Genomic DNA, 9,246 nt, shown 5'->3' with positions numbered 1-9,246 from the left:
GTGGTAGAGAATTCATCTCTGGTGCATGGTGTCCATTGTTCGATCCCAGCTTGTGTTAAGTAGGCTTTGTGGTGGAGAAACGCCGTGTAGTGGGTTTTCTCTGGGTTCTCCTGTTTCCTCCCACTTTCTTCATTCCACCATTTCATTCATTTCTCATGGTCACCATATCCCTTAGCCTCAAAGCAGAATCGAGGGACCTTAAACTCAGGGGTGTAGCCAAGGGGCTCATCGGGTCCAGGCCCCCCAAATGGTTTCCTGCCCCCCCCAAATGACCAGCTTTAAAAACATCATAGTAAAATAATCTCGCTTCCTTCATTTAAAAGTAACAAAGTTATTGACAATTAATAATTTACCGTAAAATAGTATGGAGAAATATTGTTTTTCCATACCGATCGAACAATAGGATACATTTTTGTGACAGCAGATTACACAATTTACTGCGATTTATATTTGACAGTTTAAAGACAAACATTTTAACAAGGTATTATAAATACAGCCATAAAACAAAGGTACTAAACTGATTTGTAAGTACATTATATTTTTATATGCTTTAACAAGTATTTTAAAAGACAGAGAATGGAAAATTTGGTGAGAAACAATGTTTTTATTCAGTTTGGATTTCATTCGCTCTCTTTTATTTCTACTCAGTGTAATAAAATAATTGTTTTTTTTTTATCACGAATAATAAATAAATATTTTTGTCAGGAAACTATAAAGAAATTAAGTGAAATTTAAAGAAAATCAATCTCGTGTACATAGGTTCTGTATACAAGGTCTTAAATTTAAATAAAAAGGTAACCAAGAAAAGTTTTGTTGCTTTTTCACCCACTACCTTCGAACATCGATACGTCACCTAACCTGGAAGATCAAAAATAGTCCCCATCAACATCGACGACCTTCTGAAAACGTTCTGGAAGGCCATGGAATTCATCGCGGTAGAAGTTGGTGGGCCGTGAAACGAAGAAGGTATCAGGTGCATTTTGGACTTTTACTAGGGATTTGAATTGGCGGCCTCTAAGGTGATTGTCCAAAGAATGGAACAGGTAATAATCGGACGGTGCAATACCCGGGGAATATAGTGGTTGCAATATTGTTTCCCATCCAAGGCGGAGAATGGTGTCCTGAGTCATTCTAGCCACGTGGGACTTAGCGTTGTCCCGTAAACGAGGACCCATTTGCAATTCAGAAGTGATGGCTCCAGAGTTTTGAGTTTTTGTTGAGCACAGCTCAACTGCTGACACTACACAGTTGCATTGATACTCTGACCAGCTAGTAGCAGTTCCCGATGCACGATGCACCAAACACACAGAAGGACCTTCTTCTGGTACAGTGCTGGTTTCGGCTGTTTTGAAATCGGTTCATGGGATGCTAACCAATGATGACGGCGCCGTGGAGCTTCGTATAGGACCCACTTTTTATCACATGTCAACGCCCTGTCCAGAAATGGCTCCGAAACAGTAAATAAACCCATGCGACTGCCGCGTTGCCTTCTGGCCCGGAGTCAAAACATGTGAGACCCAACTTGTAGTGCTTCCCAACTTGATGGATGTGCTGCCGAATGGTTTCTCCACACACTGAATTGTAGTCCCAGTTCCTCTTTGTACGTACATGTGTTGGTCTTCTGACATGTGGTGTTTTCGGGTGTTTGGTCATCGTCCTTAAACTGGTTAAACCATCGCTGCACTGTCCGCGTCGTCACGACACCCTCAACAAAGGCCTGGCATATTTTCTGTCCCGATACAGCGGCGTTTGACCTCCATTTGAACTCGTTCAGCATACATGCTCTTATGACGCTCTGTGGATGTCCCATGTTCCCTCTGTCTTTACGCAAGTTCACTGTGTATCTGAATTGCCACAACCAGGTAGTATGTTGGGTATACCCACACCAACAACTGACGTTCGCCTTATCTCCACTCGCATTCAACTCACGGTGTGAGGTCCAATTGAACACAGACCTCCACGAAAAGGGACAGAACTTTCTGTTTATCTTTATAGTTATGCACAAAAGTATAGCGTTTGGTCCCGGGCAGTAGTTCTTGATTAAGCATAATAAAAACTATCTTGAATATAATTTATGGATAATAATAATAATAATAATAATAATAATAATAATAATAATAATAATAATAATAATAATAATAATAAATAAGATAAAATTGTGTTTTTAGTTTTCCAGAAGGAAACCAAAATTTTCCTTTCTTTTAGGCCTGAAAAACACTAGCAGCAACTCATTTTTTTGGCTTTGTACATTGTAGCCGCCCCCCCCCTCAAAAACGACGGGCCCTTCCTACACGAACCTGCTGGCTACACCCCTGCTTAAAGTGAATATTTCATTTTATTTCACCAAGCCCAAGGACATCGATACAAGAACAAGATAAAGATTGGATATGCAAGACGAATTGCATAGTAATCTTGCTCTTGGCCTTGTTTTGGTGATCACCAAGTAGCGATGAGCGTATTTTCTAGCTTTCCGTATTGTATGAAATACCATAATCAAAATCACACTTGGTCTTCATTTGTACCGATGAGGTGAGCATTCTTGGCTCTTGTATAGCATGAAAGATCACTAAGACTACGAAATACAGGACCAAGACTTGACTGCAAGACAAAGAATAAGACGCAGTAGGTATTGATGACCAAGACCTAGGGAGCGAATTGTTTGAATTTCATTTGTTGGGCTGAAAGTGATGAAATAAAATTAGTACTTTATAATTAAATATCAACCTGTATTTTTAAATTCATATTATGTATCTTCTTACGTGCAACTATATATACTGTAAAATACGTTTTAATTACCGAGAAAGAAAAATCAAAGTGGTACGGGTCCCGGAATCATTAAAACCTATTTTGGAATGAAAGTTGAAGGGTTGGAAAAAATCACAGGTGTTCTCCTGTTTCCTCAACCCTTATCATTGTAGTTAAACGATTTCCTTTTGTCTCCGCCAAGAGACTCTTGCTACTGCCTTTCGAGAAGACGCCCTGCCGTCCCAGCAGGTGAGAACACTGACCTTGAAGAAAAATTTCGTCACATAGAACTAAAGAAAAAAAAAATAAAATAAAAATAAATAAATAAATAAATAAAAAATAAAAATAAAAATAAATTTCTCCCACGTCGGACATTGGTATCAGTTATAAAAAGAAATAACCAAACCTCAAAAGTGCCAAATATTCATTAAGATGCATATACAAATCCCCGCTTGATCTAGCTAGTGGTTAACGTGTAAGACTTCGGTACACGTGGTCCGGGTTCAATTCCCAATGGGAGTGCATTTTGGTGTTCACCCAGTGTTGTGACCATAGTGCTCTCAAACGGATCGGGTTGACCCGACCCGACCCGTGACCCGACCCGACCCGACTCGGATCGGGTCGGGTTACGGGTCGGGTCGGGTCAGGTCAACTCGGGTCGGGTTGTCGGGTCGGGTCAGTCGGGTCAGCTCGGGTCGGGTTATCGGGTCGGGTCACTCGGGTCGGGTTGTCGGGTCGGGTCAGTCGGGTCAGGTCGGGTCGGGTTGTCGGGTCGGGTTATTCGGGTCGGGTTGTCGGGTCGGGTCAGTCGGGTCAGCTCGGGTCGGGTTATCGGGTCGGGTCAATCGGGTCGGGTTGTCGGGTCGGGTCAATCGGGTCAGCTCGGGTCGGGTTATCGGGTCGGGTCACTCGGGTCGGGTTATCGGGTCGGGTCAGTCGGGTCAGCTCGGGTCGGGTTGTCGGGTCGGGTCAATCAGGTCGGATCACGGTTCGGGTCAGTCGGGTCGGGTCGGGTCATCGGGTCGGGTCAGTCAATTCGGGTCACGGGTCGGGTCGGGTCGGTCTTCAACCCGACCCGACCCGACCCGTTGAGAGCACTAGTGCCAAGTCATTAAAAATTCTCTTACAAATATCTAAATTGTGATTTTTGTATTAATAATTGTGATTTTTGTATTGAGGTCTGGAGGGGCTATGAGAACTTTAGGGGGGACCAGACCCCCTTGGCCCATCTCTAGTTGTGGGCCTGTTTCAACATGAGTTACAATCATACAATATAATTTTCAGTATACAAGAATACAAATATTAAATTATTTGTTGTATTTTATTTTTGCGTAGCAACAGTCTCTAGGCTGTTGTCAATTTTGCATTTTCACATATGAACTTATATTTTTAGGGGACTGAAATGAAATTTGAATTAGGCTACATTTAATCTTAATATTGGCAAGAGTAAACAGAAGCCTATTCTCATATTTGTGTTATTTATTTTGTTTTCCTTATTCAGTACCTTAACAAGCTTACACTTAACAAACGAATAACTAAAGAGCACAGCAAGAAGCTGTCTTCGATGTATTTATATGGTTTAAGTGACTCCATATTGGATCCTAAGTGTTCAAGCGCAGAAATTTGGTGACTTTCAAAGAGAAATTTGCAAACAAAAATGAGAGGCTGTTGTATTAAAGGTGTTTTAACACCTCCACCGGAAGTACTTCAGATTCTATTCTACGTAGACATTCTCCTCATCGCCATCTTTGTTCTGTGGATGTGTTGTAGATTTTTTGGTTGCATTTGTTGTTGTTTTCAGCAGACATACGTTGGTGTAGACAGCTCTTCTAGTGAGGAAACTATTATATCAATTCAAATCGAGCAGGTTCAGTAATAAAAGTGTATCTGATGAAAAGGTGTACATAAGAATAAAATTCTTCATCTATTTACTTACTTTCAAAATAGAATCTGACTGTAAAATGTTGCTGGTGAATCCTGATACATTTCAGATTTAGGCTTACCTAATTATATACGAGGTGTGCTCAAAAAATATTGAATCTTTGGTTGGCAAAAATACATTAATTAATTTGGAAATCCAAAACACGAATTCCTTTCAAAGTAGTCTCCTTGGTAATGCACACACTTCTCCCAGCGCTCCCGCCATTGTTAGAAACACTTCTGGAACGCAGTTTTTGGAATGGTGAGCAACCAACCGCCGCATGACGTCTTCTCCTGGCTCAAATCGGGTCCCTTTTAGTGGCATTTTCAGCTTGGAAAATAACCAAAACTCACACGGAGCCATGTCGGGTGAGTAGAGAGCCTGACGACTCACAGGAATGTTGTGTTTGCAGAGATGGAGTGGGTCAGTGGGTCAAGTTTTCTGAGTGGGTCAGTGGGTCGTGGGTCAACAGCATGTGACCCACTGTGACCCACGACCCACCGTGGCCCACTGCGACCCACCGTGACCCACTGCGACCCACCATGACCCACTGTGACCCACCACCCACCGTGACCCACTGCGAAACACCACCCACCGTGACCCACTGCGACCCACCACCCACCATGACCCACTGCGACCCACCACCCACCATGACCACTGCGACCCACCGATTCAGTATGATCTACCGACTCTCTCTGCTCACTGCACTGTAGAGAGTATCTTCTGAAGACTTTAAATTTGTCTCCGTTTTACTTTCAACACCTTCATTTCCCTTCCTTTTCCACTTGTTTCTGTCTACTTACCTGAGCTGAGTATATCTAACCAAGTGAAAAAAGAACTTCAGGCACTTTTGGATATTGATATTTTTAATAGTAATAATAGCAATAGGACTTAAACTACTACTTGGCTTTCGAGATCTGTGAGTTTTTAGAGGAGCTAACTACTGGAAAAAATACATTTTTGAATCACTGTAATATATAAATTATTATATAAAAAATTGAATGTAACTATGTGTGCCTGATCATCACGGTCAAATTGCAAAGTCAAATTAAATTACTTTTGGTATATAGTTAGGCCTCAATCGAAATTGTGATGTTATATTGCTTTTATTATAATGCATAATATCCTAAGGAGGTAGTGAGGATCCGATTTTTTGCAAAAAAAAAAAAAAAAAAAAGTTTCTCGCAAGCCGTTAAACTTACGGAGCTGAAATTCATTGTATTAACTCTTTATTGAAAATAAACAGAATGTGTCCTAGCATTTTTTAAAATTCTCCTTTATGTGGGGGGGGGGGGCACTTTCTATATATGGAAAATTGGTAGTGAGTTGGTTTGTAAAAATGATCGAAAACGATCGATGTTATATAAGAAAAAAAAATCAGAAACAAAAAATACAGTGCTTGGCTTCATGTAGGCTTATCCATTGCTTTTTGCTATAATAATTGCTGAAGATTATGTTTATTATATGGAGCGCTTACAGCACAGGGCAATCAACCCATAAAGTTGTGAGAAAAATAGGCATAAAATTTGTACTGTAAGCTTAATTACACGGAAATTTTGAAGTTTGGATTGTACGCATAATTTATGGAAAAAATTACACTTTTTTCCCTTTACGTTGGTCTACTTACTTTGATTTGGAACTTTGAAATTTCATCCCTTTTCCACTGAAAAGTATTGATAATTCAACAAGGAAAAAATTATACTATGATAATTTAATTGAAATTCATCGAAATTTGACACATGGCAAACAGCAGTGTGGTAATTGAAGTTGAAGCAGGAGGGAAATTCCCACTCACCTCTGAATACTTTCCAGGAACCTCGTTCCCTTTCGCTTTCTAGACGGGGGAGGGAACTTGATAATGGTATCAAACCTTCATGTGTAATTACAAAAATTAAATTTATAAACAAATAAGAAATCATCAGTTTATCAAGCTTTAATTGATAATTTATTCACAAGATTCCTTATCAAAGGCGTGGTAGATGAAGTTTCTTTTCTACATGGGTCGACATTGCCAACTGACATGGTCGATATGGAAAAGATGTTGTATGGTGATAGAGAGATGATACTTCTTGCAGAGTATTTCAAACCTGACCAAGAAAAATCGTTATCAGACTTAAGTCTAACAAGTAGATTGTCGATGAGAAGTTACAGAAATCGGGTAGAAGCATTATCAATTTCCATGAGAGAGTGCAAACGGGGATTTCCCCTTATGAATTTACAGATGACTGATATTAGAAATAGCCTAAGTGCTCAAACATTGTCTAACTTGTTGTTCATCAATGTTAATGGCCCACCTCTATGCATGCTCAAAGTAGACGAGCTAGTTATTTCTTGGCTGAAGGATGGACATCATTCCACTGCGGATAATTTACAGCCAAAAAGTTACCAACAGGAAATAAATCCGATTTCAGATTTGTTTTAAGGTGGAAAATTACGAGTTACGGAAAATGTATACTTGTATTACTAATGGCTTATTTGTGTTATTCAACTTTGTACCTAATTTTTAGTAAGTCTCTTCTTTGTTTTAGGTAAACTACTTTGAATAAATATTCATAATAATTGCAATTATGCATATTTGTAACTTAAATTTAACGTGGTGTTTTAGTGATTACACTATGAGCATACTTTATGGAAATGCTCTCACACAGGGTACCCGAGCACCTTTATACCCTATGAACAACTGATTTTTCAAGTCTTTTGTGAGAAAAATACCGTGAACTGAGAAACCATAACCTTTTCCATATTGTACAGGGGTATTTTCCTGCGAATAGAAGTTTCTTGTGGAATGCGTTCAGAAATTAACATTTGCAAGAATCTCTCTTAGTACAAGTACCGTATATTTTAGGCACAGACTAATTTCCCCCCCACCTCGAACTGTTTCAATTTCTCACTGACAAACACTTTACCATTTTATATCGTAAAGGTCAGATCCACCGTTATTGTAACAGAATGGTGTTTGAGCGATTGACTAGAAATTCAAACTCCGATTAGTGACAAAAGAGTCCGTGGATCGTGTTCAGAGTTGATGAAGATGGATTTTGGTGAGTCAGAGTAGGTCAAAGTGGATGAAAGTGGTTCATGGTGGGTGGTGGGTCAGAGTGAGTCACCGTGGGTGGTGGGTTAGAGTGGGTCACGGTGAGTGGTGGGTCAGAGTGGGTCACCGTGGGTGGTGGGTCACGGTGGGTCACAGTGGGTGGTGGGTCAGTGGGTCGTGGGTCACGGTGGGTCAGTGGGTCGTGGGTCAAGTTTTCATTGACCACGCCAACTCTGTGTGTTTGGCGAAGAAAGCCCAGATCAAATTTCGCGGACACTCTCCTCATGCCCAAATTCTCGTTTAAAATTGAATGTACCGATCCGATTAAATGGTTTCCGCATGGGTATCGCCAAGTTTTTGACAAAATTTGATGCAATATTGCTGCTCAAGTTTTGCTGTCATTTTCCAAAAAAAAAAAAAAAAAAAAAATCAACGCTTGCTCACTACACATCTTCACTAGTTGGCCGAGTGCCAGCGAGTGGCGATTTCTGCGGGCGCGAAAAAGTTCACGACTGCGCATGAGTATCTTTTCTACATACACATTGAAGAAAGTCTGCAGAACTTCATTGGTTTACGTGTAAAAAAAATAATAAAATAATAATAATAATAATAATAAGATTCGATACTTTTTGATCACACCTGGTATATATACATACGTATACATATATATAGTTGAAAGAATGAACTTGTGAAGTTTACTGTTCTAACATAGATACCTATAAATGTAAAACTAAACATAGAAAAATGCTGACAATACATATATAAACTCACCTAAGTAGAAATTGCAACACTTGAGGAAACTTATCTAATTGGCTGCTGGAAGTCGCGTGATCTGTTTCCGTAGTATAACGTATCCACGGGCCCTGGTCCCTGTCACACGAGCAGGTCACGTGGTATGACATCTGTCACATAATCTAGTCAGTTTTAAGCCCCAAGGACCTTGGCTGAGGGTCATGCTATCTGGGACCATCTTTTTTGTCTTTCCACATCTCAAAAGAACCGGGATCATTTTCTTCTTGATTTTGGCAGAGTTGCCAAACTCCAGCAGTCCTCGGACCATATTATGTTCTTTCTTATGCTAAAACCCTATGAAAAGGGTACTTAATTGCCAAAAAGAATTTAAATTTCTTCTCTATGATGGACTTAATGATTCGACATTTTACCTTGATTGAAGGGTACCAAAAAATCAAATTTGGAAGTTTTATGACTTCTATGGTCGATCTTTATAGTCTCTGGTAAAAGTATTTTGGTGATTATTCCTAAAATTTGGCAATGGTCTTTAAATTAGAAGGAGTATGTTATGACTCATGTGTCCACTATGACCCAACGATTCCATGACAAAAGGGCGAGGACAGAAACGCTCGAGTCAAAAGAGCCCCGCGTCTTCATGAGATATAGACACGAATTTCCATAAGAAATACTCTCTCACTCGTGCTTAGGTAAAACTATGTTTTTATTGCAATATTTTAAATAGCATCATACTCTTATGAGATGTGAATTATTTGTTGGTATTGTATGCTTACTTCTGTTATTACCCTCCGTATGT

The sequence above is a fragment of the Thermobia domestica genome, chromosome 12, assembly GCF_964235325.1.
Source record: "Thermobia domestica chromosome 12, izTheDome1.hap1.1, whole genome shotgun sequence".
Taxonomy (NCBI): domain Eukaryota; kingdom Metazoa; phylum Arthropoda; class Insecta; order Zygentoma; family Lepismatidae; genus Thermobia; species Thermobia domestica.
This window is presented reverse-complemented; position numbering follows the sequence as displayed.